General features: G+C 29.6%; 1 protein-coding gene across 3 annotated transcripts in view; it reads left to right on the plus strand.

Moving 5' to 3' along the window:
• The window catches only part of LOC148225988 (uncharacterized), a 482,607-nt gene that overhangs the window by 251,241 nt on the left and 208,337 nt on the right, over positions 1 to 23,029 (plus strand). The window contains exon 2 of one of the 3 annotated variants that reach the window (XM_088204341.1): positions 6,144 to 6,218. The exons of the other annotated variants lie outside the window; for them this stretch is intronic. The gene's annotated coding sequence lies outside the window, so the exon portion shown is untranslated. The remainder of the gene's footprint in view (positions 1 to 6,143; positions 6,219 to 23,029) is intronic. 3 annotated transcript variants of the gene reach the window in all.

Here is a 23,029-nt window from a genome sequence, read left to right on the forward strand (position 1 = left end):
AAAACAATAGAATATTTATTTTATTTATTCTATTGTTTTTTCAATGCGCATTGTTTTTTTTCGTTCAGTGTCTATCAAAATTCGAATCGTAATAGCAAAATTAAATTCAAAGATTTTCTTCTGAGTAAGGCTAAAGGATAGTTGCAGCATTTAGTGGAATCTATCGATTCAGAAGACATTTCATCAGTTTCTACCACATATTGCCGTGCTGTCGGGAGGCTTTCAGATAAACTGAAAAACCATCAGCCAATAAAAATTTAAAGTGGAAAAAAATATATGAGAAGAAAGTATTGTTCTGTTCTGCACATGGAATAAGGAAATATACAGCACACATGTGCAGAAGTTGTGAAATTCATCTTCATATTGACGAGTGTTTTTATACGTATCAAAAAATGTGAATAGTGTAAATAAAAAAAGTGTAACAAATAAAAATAAATATAAATAGTGATATAGTGTGGTTTATAAGTGTAGTGATAAATAAAAATGTGTCCGTGACAGTTGTAAGCAGAAAAAAGACGCCGAAAAATTTGGTGAGTGCAACTTATATTATATTATAAACGGATATTTTTTATAAATCATTTATAAAAAAATTAAAGAAGCATTTTAACATACATATTATCTTGTGGCTTGTTGCCATTGCAACCATTTTCAATTTATACAAAATATTAGGAATGAAAAAAACGTATAATTCGTTCATAATTTTATTCCTCGGAGATTCTTTAAGTGCAATAATATTATTTTTTAAATTTATTTTACAATTAATTAATACGGCGATAATTTATCCGAATTGTATCTTTTTCCCCCTGGTTTCTTAATCTGTGAATCATTGCGGTTTTCCAAATTGTGAGGAAATTTCAAAATAACAAACACACAATAAAAATGTTCGTAAGTTAACGAATGATATTTTTTAAAAGTTCTTTAAATACTGTGTTACCTAATTTATCTATTGTACATATACCTTAACGATTTTACTTTTTAAATATACAATAACATACAGAATTTAAGGTTGAAAAACTTTGATAATTGATGTACTATCAACCTGGATGTTTCGATTTATATTGATTGGATTGGTTTTATGTTTACCTAACTAGACAGTTTGACCCTAAAATTTACTTCTGTTCAAGAAGTGCAACATTAAATAATTATGAAAAAATTACGTGCCCCAAAAAAAGCGACGTCTTATTGCATTGCGTGGCAATGGGATAAGACGACTATTTTTACAAAAATTTGAGGTAAAATATAATTTATTTTTCATTTTGTAGTACGTTCAAATAGTATACTACTATCTCTGATTATCATATCGAGGCAAACTTGATGGTATCCCAGTATTTTTTTAATAAAAGAAAACACATGTCGTAGGATTAATGTCTGAGTTCACTGCCACTAAACAATGTTCTTTTAAGACTCGTATACGAGTCCTCGGGCGTTAAGCTGTTAAGCTAACAAATTAATATTTCAAAAAATATATATTTTTAAAAAAAAATTATTACTATCATGTTTATTATGTGTTCTGTAATATTTTAATTTTAAAACTAAGCTTAACGTTCTACTTTATATTTAAAAGTTTTAAAAGTTGAACAAATTATTTTGTAGTATTAAAACTAGTGAAATACGAATATAAAGTTTTCTTCTATGCTTTTTATATCGTGTTATTTTTTTATAGAAGTTTACGAATATAAATGATTTAAAACAGAGCTTTAAGCTATACTAAACGAATTATAAATTTCAAAGTTGAACATATTATTTTATAATGTAAAGTTTTTTACTTTACTTTAGAGCTTTTTCGTAGTAATGTATAAAGCTTTTTTTGCTATACTATTATTGTTTTTTTGTTTTAGTCGGCTTATTGTATTATTTTTTAGTTTAGCTTTACAAAATTCAATCTTTTGCTTGGATTAAACTTGCTTAAAAATATCTGTCATAAGATTTTAATAACTTATTCGTACACTAATGTAAATTCATACATTGATTTAAAACCATTTTTTTTATTAGTATATAAATATTTTTATTTTGGTTTTATTTTATATATTACGGAGTGTGATATTATAAATTTTATTACATAATAAAAAATACATTAACTATAATTAAAATGTAGCAGATAATTATTCTTATTAATTACAAATAATTTATCTTCAAAAGTAGTACATAGTTACAATTCAACAAAAAAACATACGCTTATGTATTTTTTTTCGTGAAATGCCATTTGAAAATATATACTTTAAAAAGTGCACATCTCAAAATAAATTATTATTATGATTATTATATTACTGTTATATCTGATATGGTCCATTGTGTCTCGACTAAAAGATAGGGGCTGTAAAAATAGTTATTTTTTGTATGCTCTTGAACGTATAAAAACATACTGGTATGTTTGTGATATATGGACATGTGAAATACACACATGCGAAGGTTCTCTATGATTGAATATACGCACCTGACGATCGGACCGAGCAAAAAAAGCTAATATAAACGTCATAACCGTCAGGGGTCATAAATTCAAGTCGCTCCAAAAAAATAATACAATATCCAAAACAAGAATCGTTATTAGAGCGAATAAGTCAAATTTTTCGATTATATACGAAGGTATGAACCGACAATTATTCACACACATGTCATAAATATTTAACATGTTTTTTGTACGCTGATACTTAAGTTGTTTAGTTTCACACAGATACCGATCGTGACGTTTTAATCGAGGCACAAAACGTCCAATTGGCAATTAAGCGATGTAGGAACAATTAAACGCCCGAAAAAAACAGCGGCAGCACTAGTTAATTGTCCTTTTAGATTGTCTCAGATAAATATCCTAGTAGTTATATCCCGTACATGCATCCGAGCCGTAAAACTAGCTTTTCTTCGGTACAAGCCATTGTGCTCGGGGTCCAATAAATTGGATTGTTGTGTATTCACAAATTTAACGTGTCCCGTTCGGTATCGTTCCGCCTTTGAGTGGTGATTAAGCGATTCCATTAAGCGGCGCAATTATAAAAATTTCCCCTTGGCATTATTATTGAGACGTTGGGTCTGCTATCTGCTCTTTGTATCGCTGTTCTTTGACTAATTACTTACATTAGCCCTTAACTCACTGCACGCCCGAATTAAAATGATAAACCGAGAAGACAAGAGGGTCACCCTGTGGTATTTTTTTTTATAGTGAGCGTGTGTTAGATTTTATATCGGCTAATAAAAGTGTTACTTTTAGATTAAAAACTTTCGCACACAGCCTCCGCACTATCAGCGTGAGACGAGGACCACCTGCGTTTTTGTTTCAACACAGTAAAAACAACATCTCGTATTGTTGGATTAGTAGACGGTTTTTATTGAAGAGTTGTTTATGTTGGAGTTCAAATCCAGTCTACATATATTGTTTGCGGTTAAAGTTCGCATGTTAAATCCATTTCTATGATTAAAAAAAATGTTTTATAAATTAAATTGTTTTAATTATAAAGTTAAAACTAGTTATAGGTTTATTTACATATTAAAAATCAATAAATATATTTTTAATATTTAATACAAACATGTTTCAAAATATTTGAAAATAGTTATGAATTATAATGTCTAGTATATGAGCATTATATATTTAATATAACAACTGTAAATTGCCACTAGTCTATAAATTTCTTATGTGTTAAAAACTGTTATTTGAAGACTTTGTGGTAACAGTTTCGAGATTATTTTATCAAATGATTCTGTATTTTTATAATTTATCCGAGGCAAACCATTTGTTATTAATTCCAGATGTTGAATAAATATGTATTTGGTCGTAGAGTTGAAAATTTTTTTTTTTTTAAACCATTACCTGATGTTTTCGAAATAAAATTAATAATAAAATTAATTTAATTTATTTAAGAAACCCCTTTCGCTCTCTCGCGTGTTAAGTGACGACAGTGAGACAGATAATGATATGGTTTTTCGCAAACTGAGATAGACCGACTTACTCGGTTCAATTTCAGTATGCGTGTAGGCGTCCTATGGTTAATACGCATGTCGAGCGCTGCATCGTGGTCACATGGTCAAATTATAATACCACAGATATCAGTATTATATTTTTTTATATAAAATTAAATAATTAAAAAATAATTAGCAGTACTTAATTTTGTTAAAAAAAATTGTTTCGAATATCCTTATGTATTTTCTTAGATCGGTTTATTTAAATGTCACACCATAACGAATTCTTATTTAGAATCGATGTCGACAAATTTAAGGATAGTCACAGATGTGGTGTTCGTATTCTGAAGTATCATTTTTATGCCTTATGGCATTTTGCAAAAGCCGACAAATATTTTGCGTAAATTGAATATTTTATAATTATCAGAAGCGTACATACAAACTCTTATAATTATCAGTAGCGTAATTTTGATAATATGACAATTTAAAAATTGCGTTTATTTTGCACATTTTTCGATCGCGCGCAAATATGCCAAGCTGTACATGACAGCAGCCGCCGTGCGTACGTCATTCACGCCCGCCGTCCGGACGGCATATGAAATTTGTGCCAGTGTGGCTGCTACACAGAAGTCGGCGACCTTGGCCGACTTCAGTTGAACTTCAGTTCGTACAACTTCTAGTGAGTGTAGTGCAAGCATTAAAATTTAGATACAGACCTTTGGATAAAACATTAAAATTTGAGATTCAATATACCATTTGTACTGAATTCAGTATATTATAAAATATGGGGAATATTAGTGAAGCTCTAAATTTTTTGTTATTTCATTTTATTTTGTTAATGTTCTGCAAATCATAATCAATATCAATAGTAACACAATAATATAAAATGAGCAGCTTGAAGTAGCTCTAAATAGGTATTAGACGGATTTTATATTAGTACAATTATAACTGCTAACTACTACTATTTGATTACTTTATTTTACCGATTATTTTTATAATCGACTTATACCTAAACCTATCACAGGCTCCTCGCAGTTGAGCTTCGAAAGCGCGAATAACGCAGTAAAGGACAGATTCTCGTTACTCGAGCATTTGTGTAACCTTCATTGAAACTGAAATTATTAACCAACTGAACCGCTGAGTGCTTCGTGTCGCCTTTATCCGGCACGCTAATGAAGATGGAAATAAATAACTTTTGCATACTCCGACTCGCATTATCCCGACGTTTATTTATCGACACTGCTACTACCATAGTCTCGCCTAATAGTCTCATGTGTCGTCATTATCATTTGATTACCGCCGACGAGCATCGGTTCAGTTAATCTATCACGGTTAGTTCCGAGAAGAGGTCGTTGATTACGCGAATTAACTGCCGAGAACGAAGGTCGCAAGATCAAATATTTTGTGCTTAGTTCTGGGTAACCAAACGTCGCGGATTAAAAATTGTATAATCTTTTTTGCGAGTCTTATATAAATATAAAACCCATAGATCTAAAAAACTGCATTCTAATTTAATTTATTTATATACTTCACTTATGAGTTAAAAAAATAAGATGCTATATTAATATCATGGACTTTTATATATAAATATGAATAGTGTATCTCTTATAATGATTATGATTATGACTATGCAGAGTAGCTTGTCGAAAATGCGTTATCATTTAATATATAGGCCGGTGCGAATTATTTTGTTCATGATCAGAATGTGACCTCTGATTTAAATCGGTTTAATTTTGATATAAAGTAAGTTTTTTTTTAAGAAAATATATCTAAAAAAAATTTAGAAACCTGGTCATCTAAAATAAAGCATAATTAGTTAAGGTGCTCAGACTGTTTTTTCTTAATCAATTTGAATCCCTTCGGTTGTTTCATTAGCGGTTGGGGATAAAAACTCGTGCGGCTCCGTATACTTATGTATATGTACCGACGTACCAGACTGCCATTCTCGCTCTTGGAAGCCTCCGGGAGATAACTAGTAGCAAAGTTGTCAAATACACATTCTGCTGCCCCCGGGTGGTTATTCTTCTTTGAGCAGAGTTCCCGATCGGCATTGTTGGAATATCAGAGACCGCTGCCTCTCGATGGAAATAATGAAGCGTAATGATCTCTGTGGGTCGTTTTATTTCTTCTTTTTTTAATAAAAAAAACACTCCTCCATCTCGCTCTCCGGTTGATTGACTCTTGTAATTCAAGTTGGATAGTAGCCGCTTTATATTTTATTCGCCTTATTAATGAAGACGTTTCTTTTGTTGCAGGTACGTGTCGCCGCCGCTCTTTGCCAGTGACATCTTCGAGGGGAGCCATATTTTTGAAGTACATACAGTAGACCGGTTTGTCCATTACGTAATTGTCGTTATCTGGTCTCATTGATGGACCGAAACGGGGATAAGTTGAAGCGGGTAATTATTTCGTTTGCCGAGATTCGCAGACCACACGTTGGTATGCTAGTAACGTGAGTTTAAAATAAACTTTGGAAGTAAAATAATAATTACGGTAATTGCTCTAGACTTTTATTGTTCTGGAGAGTACTATACGCGATTTTATTGCTTTTGACGTGAATTTTTGCCTTCTGAGAAGTGATAATTGTTTTTTCGCTCTCCTTTTGACCAAAATTCGATTTGAATATACTTTGATCGGCCCTCTTATATTAGAAGTCCGTATTAATGTCGATCATATTTTTAAAACATAGTGTAATATCGAAATGCAGACAAACTATGGAACAATATGTGAAATGCGATATCTGTCTGTATTTATTCTTCCGCTTATTTTCCCCTGATAGATAAGTTGGCTTAGTTTGTATTTTGGATTTGACTTGATAAAAGTTTTATAACTTTCATTAGGTTAGGTTAGGGTTTAAACAGCAAATGGACGTTTTGCAACTGTCAAATTGTGCTTCTTAGACATTTTAGAGCAGCGTATTAGCGCCTATCAGTAAAGATATATTTTCGCTAATAAAAATATATATCTACTAGTGAAAATAAATTTTAACTAGTTAAAAATATAACTTTACCAATTATAAATACACATTCACTGTAACATTTATACATCAGATGTAAATAAATAATGATAAGTATGTAAATATATATATTACTACATATAGAAAAGTTGAAATCATATAATTTCACTAGCATCTGCCAGATAATTTATATTTTCACTGATAAAAATGTATTTCAATATAATTTTACTGAAATCATATATTTAAAAAAATATTTTCGGGATAGATTCTAGACTTTTTTCTAGATTTTCTTCTAGAAATAAGCACATAAAACTTGCTTTATTTTGCTGCATTAAATCTAGTTGTCAAATTACTAACATTACAATCTATAAAAACATTAAATATATATAAGCATATAAGCCAATATGTCATTTACATATTTTTTAACTATTTTAGGTAGATTTAAAAAAATATATTGACCCATTTAAAAAACCGAAACTGCATTAAAAAAATTTATAGAAAAATTTTAGAAATTAAAAACGTTTTAATTTTTTGTCATTATTGTGATATATAACTAAATTCAAAGACATGTATTCGCTATTTTAAAACGGCTGCTATTAAAAAATTTAAAAATATCGGTAGCTCTGTTAAATTAATTAAATAAAAAAGTATAGAAGTCAAAAATCTCGAGTAACAAAAATTAAATGTATATAAAATTAAAATGAAATACTTAGGTTTTTGTAAGTTTTTAAGTTTCAAAAATCACTACTTTATTGAAAAAATATATAGCTAGAGTTAGCATATACATGCTTAGATCTACTAATAAATCGAGTTATCTTAACATTATTCTATTATACAATATATGGATCACTTTGAAATACAAATTTTTACTGGAATTATTAATAAGGTTTTTAAAATGTGCCACCTACTTTATTATACAGTAAATATAATTATTATAGATAGTATTTTTTTCTATACTATTACTTTCATTGCAGTATAAAATAGTAGTATTATGAATTTTTGATTGTATATTTTCCAGAATATTGTAAATATTGTTTCAAAAATATTTCATATTCTTCCAACATAATGCAAAATCAGACGCAAAAGAATTTGCATTTAAATCTTAGAGCGTTTTCAGCTCAGCTCCTTGGCGTGTTTATACAAACACCGTGCAGAAGACGTATCCTTTCTCTCGCTCGGAACTGCAAAAGCTTCTTAATAAATGCTCATCCTCCGTAAGAAATACGTGTGGTGACGCGAGAGTAGAGTCGGGAGTCGTCAAGGGTCGCGGGTCGTGACTCCGAGTGACAACTGACTCCTTCTGTTCGCGAGATAAGCGACCCATAAAAACTGGCTCGCCCCTCTCTCATTCGCGAGGTCCGATCCTCTTTCGCTCTCCTCTATATACATTGTACAAAAGCCGCTCTTTATTTACGATCTCGCCAGGAAGAAGTGTCAGATGTTGCCAACGACGTATCGCGGGCTGGCCCCACAGTTTGCCCGAAAAGGGAATGCGCGAATCGAAAGAGCACACCTGCTCTGGATGGGGAGAGCTCGACCGTAATCCGTTCAAATCGGTGACTCACGTTTATTTAGATAAAATCTGATAGGATGTGCTATTTTTGAACTTATAGAAATAAGTTGTTATATATATCCCACAATCGACTAAGCTTATCTATGATATAATCACAATTAAATAAATATGCAATCTATAAAATGGATCTCTGTAGTTCATGATACTTTTGATAGAAATTGTTTATTTTTTTATAATAGCCAACAGCAATATCATGATGGTTGTTAGTTAGTGCTGATTAACGCTATCACGTAAATTCACGATATCAATACATAGGCGAAGGCCTGTCCATTATGTCAATCGCCAGAGTCGTATTATTAAAATGATTTGGCATGTTACTAAATACATACAAGATAAAGCTTTTTTTGACATATCATGTAAAGGTTTTTACTTTGAAAGTAATGTTTAAACATTCTATATGTTTAAAATACTTTTATTCTGACTCGCATTTTGATAGTGCATATCGCCTTTCCGCGTCCCATGCGTTTGGAATGCCTGCACCTTCTCTCCTCGAATAAATTTGAATATCTGACTGTTTATCGAAGGCTCGTGTGTGACGGGCGATCTTTCTTGTTTTCATGGCTGTCATCACGCCATTTTTACAATCTTGTAAATGGAATTCGATGCCGTTTTCGCGGCGTGCGACACTAAAAAAAGGGTCCTTTAAAAAATATTCACACACTCACACCTACGCTTTTTCGATGTAATGCGCCGAAAATTTCGCCCCTCGATATGCATTATCTCTTCTCGTGTATTTTTACCACCCTTACGCAAAATTTTATAGGCCATATACGGCCTTGCGTCCCTTTGTCGCGCATAAAACCGCCGGTGTTTTTAGACGTTGCTTACTGGCCGAAAGGGGGTATTGTGTTCTCCTTTTATATATTTATAGTTAATTTTTTGTAATACAAAATACATCCCGGTTCCATTGTATATTGTATATCCGCAGTTTCTTCCCTCTTCGTATCCCATGCTTCTCGCTCTCTCGGATCGGTATCGTTTTTCAATTTTTTATAGACCAATTTATCCATTTTCATCCCCGCTGACGAGAGTGCCCTTTTGTACGCTTCCATACGAAAGTTATTATTAAAGGATAAAGAGTACGGACGTTTTGGGATAAATTTATATTAATCTGCTAGTATGCTTTTTATGCTGCGCAATTTCAACATTATTACTGTTACTATATAAACTTGAAATAGTTTTACTGAAGTTTAACCACATGTTATGACATCGATCGAATAACGCGCGTCAAAACTTCGATTATTTAACCGCAACTTGGTTTCGATCTAATGTTACAATATATTATTTATTATATATAATTATACTGTACGAAAGTATTGCATTTTCTTTGCAATTAATAGTATTTAAAAATTAAAAAATCGTCAAAGAAATAAAATGTTTTTGCTTTTTATATATTACATGTTAATGGTTTATTATGATAAAAAAAATAATATAAAAAATAGTATATATTTAATTTATTTGTACTTATGAGCCTTATATTATATGTATAAATTTTTAAAGTAGAAAAAATGAAATGTTTTGTATAGGAATAACAAAAAATAAAAATGCTGAATTTTTTTCACAAATTATTATTTTTTGCTAGGATTTGGTTGATTTAATTATTTTTTACTTGTGTATTATTTTGCTAAGATTATGCTTCAGAACATTTGCTCTGCTATAACAGAATATTATTTTTCTTCTTGTTCTTATATCTTTGTGGCGAAATAGCGTACTGAGCTTTTTTACTAAATACACATTAGTTCTCAAATATTCGTTATATTTGAATATTGAACATAAAACGATAAAATATTCGATAATTCGAATATATTTGTAAAGTTATGAAAAATCTAAAAATACAGTTTAATACATATTAAACAGTGTCAAGACTATTTATATTAATTTGTAAAATAATAAAGCGTTGAATGTTCCAAACTTTAAATAAGTACAAAGTATTATTTTAAATATTTCTGCTTTAGAAAAGGCTCATTTTAACTGGAAATTTATTTTAAGCAGACTAAATTAAACATTACTTGTATTGCTATAAAAGTAAAATTGGGAGAGTCTCCAGATGTATGATATTTCTTTTTCTGATAATTTCTGCAATTACAGTACTTTTTTTATTATTTTCTATGCAACTTCTTTCTTGTTAATTGTAAGCTGTTTGTCTATGGCTTTTCTAAATCGCATTTTTGTTTTTTTTTTCCAATGGTACATTGGTGAAAAATAATAATTACTTACATTGTTGAAAATATACAACATTTTTATATATCCATTTAATATTACGTACTTTCAGATTGAGATCTTAATGAGATTTGCTCTAATTTATTACTTTTAATAAATAATACACTGTAGAGAACAAAATTGAGTCAAATATTGTTTTATTTTTATGATTAAAACTGTTAAAAAAAATTACAAAATGCGTCTATTTGTTAACGATATTCTTAATATATGAGGTTAGCTAAATAATATTAAATGTAAATTAAATGTGAATAAGACTGAAGTAAAGTTTAATTTTAACTTTTTCTGCCGCCGAATCGGCTTATTTAGTTACTGTTAAAGTAGGTTTTATTTTATTTTTATTGATTTGAAAGGGATAATAAAATCACTAACAGCTATTGAAAAAATCCACAGCTGTAAAATATTCACTTGGAATTATGAGTAGTGACTGATCATTTCGGCAATTACAAAGTGTTTTTTTTTTGCGACTGATTTTTTGTCGGTTTTTAGCTGTGAGTCAATGACTAATAAATAACTTACAGATAATATTTTTTTTCTTTAATAATACATTGAAGGGGGAGGATTTGATAACATGTGTTATTAAAAACATTCGTCATATTTTTAATCAATAATTTATATTTTAAGTACCAATATTCATCATAAAGTAAAAAAAATAATCCCTTAATAAACGAATATTCAGACAAATATTCGAATATTTGGCTTTTGCGGTGTTTATCGTTTTGCGTAAAAAGTTCAGCTGGAAAAAATATGAAAACGACTTTTTACAGCAACAATTTTTTTACTATAAAAAATCATATATAGCCTAAAAATTACCTTTGTTTTACTGAAAAATTTTACTATCTATTCAATAAATACAAATTAAAAATGCTTTCAAAATTTATGATATTTTACTTATGGATTTTTAAAAAATCGTGTAAAACTTAACCTACAATTTTTTACATAAACTGGGCTACTTTTATATGCGTACAGTAGAGCGTTATATAATGTTCTATATTGTTAATATTCATTATATTATGTATTGACTGTTAAGTTCCAAGAATGAATGATTAAATATTTCTTGATATGTTTTTTTTATTGATATTGCTTTAATAATGAAACATTTTATTGTACACTTATACATTATTTAATATCACGAGTTTATAAAAACGGTAGGTTTCAAGTTTGTTATATACAAATAAAAATACCTCAAAGCTTGCTCAATTACGACGACTTTCAATGCCTATCAGTCTGATTCCGAGAAGCCTTTAACCGACCTTTCAATTATAAAGTATCAACCTGGTCCTATGCCATAATTAACACAAACCGCCAATTGCTCTTAAAAGGTTATTTTAAAGCATATATTCCATCCATTTGGCGGTTCGAAACGGATAATTATATCGAATTCTCGGGATCCTGCGTATCACTTCCACTAATTCAATAATCACCGCCGAAGCGTTGGGAATCTTGAGTTTTGAATACTGCCGACTCATCTTCCAGAACTTCTTTGTGTCGGCTTCTGAAGAAGCCGATATAACGATCATCGACTGTGACAATCTAAAAGCGAATGAAAAAAGTTTACGTTGTAGGGTTAAAATCACGTAAAGACGCCGAAGGTTAGGTATTGTGATTGTGTTTATAGACTGCATTTTTTTATATTTATTTTAATGTAGATCCTTTTTATCGAAAAAGATTGACGACTCACTAAACAGAAATTTATAAAAAAATATTCAATGAAGGCTAATGTTATCCAGAATGACTATATGATTTAATTAGCTCTTGTATAACAATGGATGAGAGTAGAAAAAAATTAAACCACATAACGGTTGAATCCGAGCGCTCTAAAGATTTTTTGAAAGCCTGCCACATATCTCAATTAGCTTAGTTAAAGGTCTCGCGACTAGTCAGCGCTCTTTGTTTTTGACTGACAAAGCAAGATTTATACTTTTCTTATTTTGCTGCCCACTGCGCATGTTCTCATTTGGTTGAGTGCGAAGATGTTTGCGAAAAATCTCCTCTGCTTAATCCTCGTCGGCAATTTTTTATACAGTATTTACCGCCTGCCGTGACACACGATAACGCATTCTTATATGGCCGCATAAAATCCTCGAAATGTATAAGGGTAGATGAGCCGCGAATATTTACGATATGGCTCGAAAATATCGACAATCGAGGTGGCCGTATTATTTTTATTCGATCTGCTTCGCTTAGAATAAATACATACATATATGTATATAAAAAAAGCTCTTAGTGGGTTTATCTGCGCGCGTTATCTTTAGGGCTTTTTCAAAGGGAGCCTATAATTAGGCGAGTTAGCATTAACCAAAGATCTGTGGAAGCACTTCGGCGGTTCCTTTTCATTTAATTTACATCTGGAACTTTTGCAGAAATGGTACAATTACGTAAATACGTATTCCAGACTTTCGCAGCCCCGACGGCAGATGGCAAATAACAAAAACTGAGAAAATTGAAAAAGGGCATCGTTGCCGTAAAGAAATATATTTAATTAGACCTGTAAGGGTGGATGTGGTTTTTATTTTAGCTAAAAAATAAATTAGTTTATTTAAATTAAGAATATATCTACAATATTAGCTTAATTCATTAGGAATATTTTGAGACTGTATTGTTATAATTTATAACAATGATGATGATTTTTTTATACTTTTAACTTTGATACTTTATAATGCGATTTTTCACAAAAAAACTATAAATTAATAATTTTTAGTGATGCTTTTCAATAGTATTATATATTTAGTCATTCGAACAATATATTAATTTAGAAAGATATTTTATGTAAATATATAAAAAATATCTCACCTAATTATTGAATGAATATGAATAATTATTTCAAACAATTTAGCAAAAGCTGACAACACTGACCTTCAAAATAAAATCAGGCCCAAAATATGCCAATTTATTCTTTACGTTATAGTAATTAATAACGTAAAGAAACATGGAGTCGTCATTTTGTCTTAAAAACTATGCAGCGTTTTGGACGTTGCTCAAACTATAATGCTTGCACTACACTCTCTGAAAGTTGTCCGAACCGAAGTTACAACTGAAGTCGGCCGAGACCAACGACCACACTGTTGCAAATTTCATATGCCGTCCGGACGGCGGTCGTGAATGATGTCCGGACGGCGGCTTCTGTTACGTACAGCTGGCATATTTGCGCGCAATTGAAAAATGTGCCAAATAATCGCAATTTTTAAATTGTCGTATTAATAAAATTACGCTACTGATAATTATAAAAGTTTGTGTGGGCACTCACCAATACAATATCAGTGAAAAATATTCGATCGTAAATATTCAATTTACGTAAAATCTTTGTCGGCTTTTGCAAAATGTCATAAGGCATAAAAATTATACTTCAGAATACGAACACTACATCTGTGACTATCCTAGAATTTGTCGCCATCGATTCTAAATAAGAATTCTTTATGGTGAGACATTTATATAAACCGATCTAGGAAAATACATATGGATATTCAAAACGATTTTTTTTAACAAAATCAAGTACCACTAATTATTTTACTAATATTTAATATAATATGAAAACAAATATAATAACGATATCTGTAAGAAGAATATACTATCAAAAATTTAATCAATCCCTTTTGGTGCCCAAAATATTCAAAGATGTCAGTAACAGTCTGTTGAAGTACCCGATATGCATGTGGTATTATAACTTAACTACGTGACCACGATGCAGCGCTCGACATGCGTTGTAACCATAGGACGCCTACGCGCATACTGAAATTGAACCGAGCTACTCGTTCTATCTCAGTTTGCGAAAAACCATATCATTATCTCTCACACTCTCGTCACTTGACCCGCGAGAGAGCGAAAGGGAAGTATCTCACCACTCGCGCTCGAAAGAGCAGCTCCGACTATGGTTCCTTTGACTTCAGTCCGTTTGCCGACAATGTTCGGAAGCGCTCGAAGCTGGCCAAGTCGACTGAATTACTCCCACTTTACTACCCGTTCTCGGTAGCCTCGTACAACTTTCGAGAGATTTTAGACCGAACTCGACCGAATCATGATTATCCCAAAAGTAACAAATACTTATATATCAACCAAACACATTGCACCTTATAACTATTATATTATAAAGTCCTAATATTCGTAGAGACTTCTTTTGTCTCGATGTTCTATTCACTAACTTTATTTACTATAATATTTAAATTATTTGTAGTTTTAATATTAATATTTAAATTATGTTTGTTTTACAATAAAGTAAAGAATCCACTTGTGTATCATCATGAATGGCATCATTGCTATTTCTCTTTGAGCTTTTTTGATGGACGTCTAGGCCGAAGAAAAAATAATTACAAGACCTCATCTTCTGCCGGCTCTCGAAAATATTTATTAAAAAGTCAGTTGGTTACTATATGATACAAAGAGTGTTTTTAGATAACTCACATACACACACAGCTGAGTCAGACCAACACGAGGCACTTGACTATGGCCCTTTTTTACACGATCTGGCTAATTGATTCCATTACGGTCAAACTTTGGTGCTAATGTCCCGAGACCGTGTTGAAAAAATCTACACTGGATTCTGTTCGCCGAAATCTATTTGCGGTGAATGAACAAAAAAGGATTGAGATAGAGATGAAGATTTACATTCGAGCGTTATTGTTGTTGCTCGACCAGAATCGAGCAATAAGTAGTGGGAGCAAAAAATGTACATACATGATTATTTTTTTTGTACATAAGTTTCTGCGATTGTAAATCGAGCGAAAAATTGCTCACTAGGCTTTTTAATGTAGTTAATTGTGTAGGTTAGCGTTGTTAATTGATAATAACAGTCAGACGGTCGAGTGGTTTCAATTTTTTGATCTAAGCGTAAAAATGTAAATTTTTACCTTTTGAAGTACATAGCGAAACGCGAATTAAATTTTCCTCGTCACTGTCTGTCGTGATTAAATTTTACGCAATTCCATGAATCTGGCGCTATCTTGATTGAAATCTTTAATTAGAGTTAGTTTGTTTTTACGGTGATTTTCAAGTTTTTTTAATCTTATAATTATTTAATTAGAACCGAAAGGCTGCTTTAGAATATTATTTAATTAATCAACTGTTAGTGACTCGACTCATAGCACTACCACAGATTAAATTTGTAACTTTTTACATCCTTTGTTTTGATTGATTGCAGTACGATAAACATATTGATCTCTGAATGACAGATTTGAATTGTTTGTTAAACGACAATCAATTCAATGAAATCTTTAGAATAGATTTACGATTAAATAAATAAACAAATTCATAAGTATCGTTTTCAAACCCAGACAATATATCTATTCTTGTTCTTGATTGTTTTATGTATTAATTAGTTTTTTAGACATTGAGTCTAAAATACCTATATATTTTTTTAGTCACTTTAGAGTATCATATTTTTTTTTATCAATAATAATTTTTTTGCATTCACTCACGATTTTATCCAGAAGCTACTATAATATTTATGTTCCAAGCATAATAGATCGACTGCTTTTTCTATCGATATAATTGTATTCGTGACCATTTCCCGTTATATTTCTAATGTCAATCTTGTTGCCTCGTAAATCTTTTCTTAATCGTATACACAGTTTAAAAAAATATATATATCAGAGAAATTTTTATTTAAGTAACATATGATATTTAAAACAATAAATTAGTTATTTGCGGATTATATTCTAATATATAAATATGGAACTGATATGTAAATTTTAGGCATGTCATACATATATAGATAATAAATTATAAAATATTGTATGTGAGTCTATGTGATATAATATATTCTCGATTTTCTGGACTAATATTATTAAATAGTATTAAGATTATACATAGATAATTTAAATAAATGGATAATATTAAAATCTAAAGTTAGTTAGTCTTAAAAGTGATTCTGTATAACAGATTGCCAACTAATTGCAATGCCTAGTAAATTTATCTATTTATAAGAATCAGATTTAAAGACTAAATATTTATATGTGTATATATTTATTATCTCTAAGACAAAGTTCTAAAGTAAATGAATGCAAAAATACACTCTCATATGAACAAGATAAAAAATTGCTATAAACTAAGTAAAAGAGTTTTAAAAAGTTCCACTCTCCCTAGTTTATCGTCAAAGTATTTTGATTTCAACTTCTGAGCAACGTATCGAAGAAACCTCGATTCAAGGCTCGTTCTTAATGAAATTTCTTTCTCAAAGTCAACCCGCGTCTCCTCACCGTATAATATCCCATCCTATCTCCATCCTCCGTATGAGATAAGTCCACGACACACACGCATAATATAAATCCAGGTCAAAATTGAACGCTCCCTGCGTCCCGATTTCTTATCGCATTATTATCTCGCGTTCCGTACATTTTTTTCGAAAATGATAAAAGCGAATTACCAAAGCACTCCGCCGCCTTTTCGAGAGAACCCTTAGGCGCGCTAATCTAATTTTTACAAATCGCACCCAAAGCTTTTTTTCTCACCGCCGCGCAACTGTTTCTTCCTGAGATGCATTACGCCGGCGAGATAAAGAATATTTCGAAAGAGGTCCCGGGGGCTACGGTAGCTTTTGGTAGGGTCCATTAAGGGTTTATCAAGGTTCTGCGAAGGAGGCACGCGATGCACGACGGCTTCGATTGCGATTCGTTTCACGTGTAACGCGAGACGTGTGACGGAATAACAATAGATGGCGACACGTTTAACGACGACGTCATAATTAACGGCGTTGACGTTTTAATAACGAGTGAGCGGTATTGCGTTGAATCAACGCCGGAGATGGTATCGCGTCTTGTGATGTAGTTTATATCGCAATATCCGTGACTGGATTGTATACGATAGGAAACATCTGACGTGTCGTTAACATTGATTAAACTATACAAGGGATTTTGATTCTCGACACTTATTGGAATTTAGAGAATTGAGATACCTGGAAATTATTTTATGTTCAATTTGCGAATATATTGTTTAATACACATATATTTTAATACCCTTAAATTCACACATCTATAGAATTACATATTAATTTACTTAGATTTAATGTTTTAGAATACATAACGCACTCAATAGTGCTATTCAAGTACGTTTTTTAGTTTGAAAATCATTCAGAAATATAGGTATATTCATAAAAAAGATCGCTTATAGGTTTCTATATTTACTACTACAATCATTCAACAAAAAATATTTTATTTGTAATGTAAATTTATTCTTTACAATATTTGTCTATATAACGTTTCCTTTCTTCTTTGTATATTTATTTTTTACAATCAGCTTACAGATTGTAAATCTTGTTGTTTCAACATATTTAATTGATAATGATCATGTACTTAAAAAATATTGTTTAAATTACTTTCGTATATACATACAATGATTATGTTTGTTTTCAATAGCTAAACTTCTTATTGTTTTTCCTTTTAGTAACATTGCTTTTTCCAAATTACTTTTTCTGTAATATGCTATAATTATATCATTAGGTATTTTATCAGTACGTTATCAATCGCTGTCTTGAGAATTTTAATATTTTAAAATCTATGTCAATCTATCAGATATTTACTCAATAAAATTTATGTGTTAAAAATCATATTTTGTGATGAGAATAATATTTTTCCTATGAATAATTCCATTTACAAAAGAGAATCATATAAAGATGTTTCATTACTAAGTAAATTATTACTTAAGCTGATATTATCGTAGGATTTCAATAAATTGTGCTTTAATATATATTTTCTTCAAAGTGGATATTTCTTAAATATTTATCAAAATAGCAATAATATAATTAAAAAAATACTGACTCTTAAAATATGTATTTTTTTGAGTATTATTTAAGCTAAGGGTACAGTTGATTTTATTGAACCTGAAAATATCTGTTAATAAGAAAAACAAAGTTCTCTAATAGCAATTCTTATTTTTTTTAACAATACTGTATATAAAATCAGTATAAAGGTTTTTCTATATTACATAATGAATGACCTTTTTTAAATTAATAAATAAAAACTAGTTTTTCTGCTTTAATTAGCAAAAAATTAAATATTTTTATTAAATAGCAATATTATTCTTACCATACAAAAAACATAACTAATTTTAAAACTTGGGGCTTGAAAATAACATACTTATTATTATTTTATATGAATTTGTAATTAATAATATGGTTATTATATAACTGATTTTTAATTAATACATATATTAATAAAAAAAAATATCTTTTAATAAGTACAGTTAATTTTTTGTGCCTATTAGAAATCCATAAAGAAAAACTTGACTTTTAGAAATTATTAAAAAAATAGAAAATCAGTATAAGGGGTTCTTTTATACAAGATTAATAATAAATTTGACTTTTACAAATTAACAGCTTCAGAATGATTTACATTTAAGCGACACTTTTTTATGACAATAATTAGTGAATATTTTCTTAAATGGGAATATTATCTTTTCTATTGTAAATATATGTTTTTAATATTGTATTTAAAATAGTTTCGAATTATAAATTAGGGTAATTTATAGGGATTCTTTTCATCTTATAACAATAATAAAGTTCTCCTAATAGTATATTTTAAATCGGTATAAGGCCTTTTTATAATACATGTAAATGAATTTGCCATTTGTTTAAATTAAGAAACCAGCTTAGAACTATTGATATTTTAGTAACAATTTTCGTCTTAATTATTTAAATTTTTTAAATATTTTCAAAAAAGAAATATTATTTTTCTTTAGAAAATACACACTTTTTTAAAATTAAAGACTTATTTTGTAACCAAAGGACAAATTTATTATAACCAAAAATAAATATTAGAATATAAATTAAGTTTTTATTTTTTTATTAATTCTTGGACTGTTTCTTAAACTAAAGAATAATAATTAGTACTTATTTTTTTATGTATGAATAAAAACGTTATTAGAAAGAATATCTTTTTGAGACAGAGGACAATATTTATATGGATTTTTTCTTCTATAATATTATCAAAGGTCTCTTAAAAATATTTTATATATTTTAATCGGTATAAGTGTTTTTCATATAAATATAAAATAATGTTATTTCTTAAAATTAGGAAACCACCATCAGTGTGATTGATTTTTTACCGACAATTTTTCATTGACTAAATTATCAAAATTTAACTAAAAATATATATTTTTTTTAATAGAGACAATAAAATTTAGAAATTTAGCAATTTTATTGTCACCGTTAAAAAAAATATGCACGAACTTTTAAAATAAGAGACTTGAGATTATATTTTTTAGTAGACATAATTTCTAAATATAAATTGGGTTAATGATTTTTTATTAATTCTGAGTATAGTTGATTTATTTGTATCAATAATAAAACAGTATTAAAAAACAAGACTTTTAAAACCATTAATTACAATTTTTTTGCTTTTATAACAAAAGTTGAGCTCTCCAGAAAATATATATAATCCGTATAACGATTAGTTCGTTTCTTCCACAATTTTTAGCAAAATTTTGGATATATTTATGTAACTAAAATTAATTTTAGGTTAATATTTTATTGTTTCATTAGGAACACTCTTTATTTAAATACTTGAACATTGTCTTTCAATTTATTTTGATATATTGAATATGGAAAGACTTCATTTTAAGTTAAAATACTCTTGAAACAGATACTAAAAGATTTTATTGATAAACCATAAACAATTTGTGAATATTAACTAATTTTTATTTACAATAATAGTCAAAACTTCAACATGCTCTTTATTAATATATATTCTGTATTATCAACGTTTCAAAAATATATTTTTTGAAACCTTTAACTTATTTTTAAAAATGTTGGTCTGTCGAAAACATACATGGTTATAAGTAATTCATCAGTATAGTGTATAAAATTAAATATTTTGTATAGTTATATATAATAATATAAATTTATTTGGATTTAGTATAAATCTACAGCTACTCTGTGTGCAATTTTTAATTTATCGATGCTCTTAGGCATATATTGCCTACTTTTGTGTATGAATAATTTAATAATTCCACTTTTAAAAAACGCTATGAAAATTTTACATTGATAAAAAAGCAAATATTTAATAGCGTTTAAATAAAATAGTAAAAAATATCAAATTAATAATTAATTTTATTTTTTTACATTTTTTGACAGTTATGGAGTACGACAATTTACGCATTTTATATTATTCCGAAAAGTAGTGCCTAAATATATTAAGAAAATAATGAATAAAATAGCATAAATGTATGATTTTTTTATATATACTATGCCTAATGATTTACTATGTATATATTTTAAAGCTTTACTTATGAGTTCTTTTTTAAATAAGGTATATATTTATGCTGCAAGTTTTCCCATTTTTTACTTAATCCCAGCTGATGGCCTGAGTCACCTGGAAATTTCCCGCACATATTTTCACACTTTCAACTCTCGACTAAAGCTCTCCATTCGCCACCGCTCCATCACATAACTTTTCCGCGAGACGTGGCAGATTTGCCAGCATCTGCGGCCGTTTTGGCTCGGGGGCCGCAAGTTCCTCGGCAATAATTCGACACACAAACTTACTCGGCTTTGTACTAATCCCCCGCCCGCTGATTGCGTTTGCTTAATGTAAATTGTGTGTTTTCCCGCAGTTAAATTGTTTTTCAACGCTGAGGAAATGTCGCTTTGCCTAACTCTGCGGCTGAGCTAAGCATTTTCCCTCTTTCACGTACGTATATAAATTTATTTGTACACCCGCACAAACCCCGTCCACACTTTGGTTCGTACGCATATGGCACTGTGCCGTGTTGCGAACGTGCACCAAAGTTTGCCAGCCCCCTAAAAGTAATTAGGGACGCCGTGCCATATATTACATTGTACGCACACAGAGATCTTTCGGTTATCTCGTTCGAATTAAGCCTACGTTTTTTTCCATTATTTTTTGGGTTAAAATACTTTAGATTCGGACGAATAAAAAGCGTATTTATTTAAAGAATCTTAGCTAATTCGTTCCAACGCCGAGCGTGAAATCGGAATGTTTATTCCCAGTTCGGGTAGATTGCAAATGAAATTCGCCGTTATATTTCATTTAAGGTCTGCTGCATTCAATTATATTTTTGTCTTCGTTTCATTTTTTCCTTATTCCTTACTACATAATAACCACACAGATATATTCGTTTATATTGTGCTGATGATAATAAATACATGTGACACAGAATATAAAATTTTATATATAGAAAATGTCTTGCAAATTATTAAATATTACATTCTCTACGTTTTGATTTTTTTTTTATACAAAAATTATTATTAGTTTATATTAATAATTTAAACAAAGTATAAGTTACAAAGCTAAGTATTATTTATCTGCGATTAGAAAGCTATTATTCATCAAAAAATCTTAAATTTCTGACCATAAAACTATTAATAAAAATATATTATACAAATTATTATTTATTTTATTTATTAAAAAAATTTTTGATTCTCGTTTGCTTTTGAGAATCTCGATATTTTTTGAATATCGGTACACTTTTTTTTCTAAGAGCTGTTATATTGTTATATTCGAATCGCCTTTGATCAATGTAGTCCAGAAAATTCAGTGCCGTCCTGTGACTAGTGTAATTATTAAAATCATTCAAGCATTAAAAAACAAGGATCATGTGAATCACTATCAAACCACTCCTCGATGCTTTCCTATACGACATTTCTATTATTTTTCATATTTAAGACATATTACTTGACTCAGTCTCTTTAGAATCCTATACAAATATTACCTACTTTTGAAATAATCTTTCACGTGTCACTGTCTTGACATTTTACCAACATTGTGCTATTCTATATATAGCTATGTTGCTTTTTCCAGAAATTGCTCAAACCAGAGTTTTAAGAAAACCTGCAAGGTAAAATTAAAAGAATTGTACAAAGTTTTGCGCTTTTCTATTAATCAAAAACGGTTTAGATATGCTTTATTCGATTTTAAATAATTATAAATCGTAAAAAACCGCTGGATATCTGAGCGTTTCCACTACCCCCTTGAATTTGGCCAGAATAATACAATGAATTTGTATTAAATCGAAATATTAAAAAAACGAACTTTATTTAATAATTTATTTATTTAGCATATATAGCTATTTTTTCATCTTTAACAATAGAGAAATATTTTAAACGACGTCTCTGTATTTGACACTTTGAGCACGCGTGATTATTGACAACTGTCTGATTTACTGTTTTTCCAACTTAGGAAGCTCTGTATAAAGGCCAATTTATATTTATAAAAAATATATTTAACTACTACAATTAGGTTTAACACAACCAAAATACGCAAGGGAGAAGTTGTAACATAAATGAAAGAACAATAATATTATAGTATTAGCATGGATGTGGACTAGGCGTAGCTTATCAAATATATACTGTTCCTATATAGTAAATTAAAAGCTTTTGCGATTAAATGAATTCAATAAGAAAAAAGTTTATGTCCGGTAAAGGTTAATAGAATAATAATAGATTTGAA

Source organism: Plectrocnemia conspersa, unplaced genomic scaffold (assembly GCF_051122295.1).
Source record: "Plectrocnemia conspersa isolate PC_06_02 unplaced genomic scaffold, ASM5112229v1 ptg000014l, whole genome shotgun sequence".
Lineage (NCBI taxonomy): Eukaryota > Metazoa > Arthropoda > Insecta > Trichoptera > Polycentropodidae > Plectrocnemia > Plectrocnemia conspersa.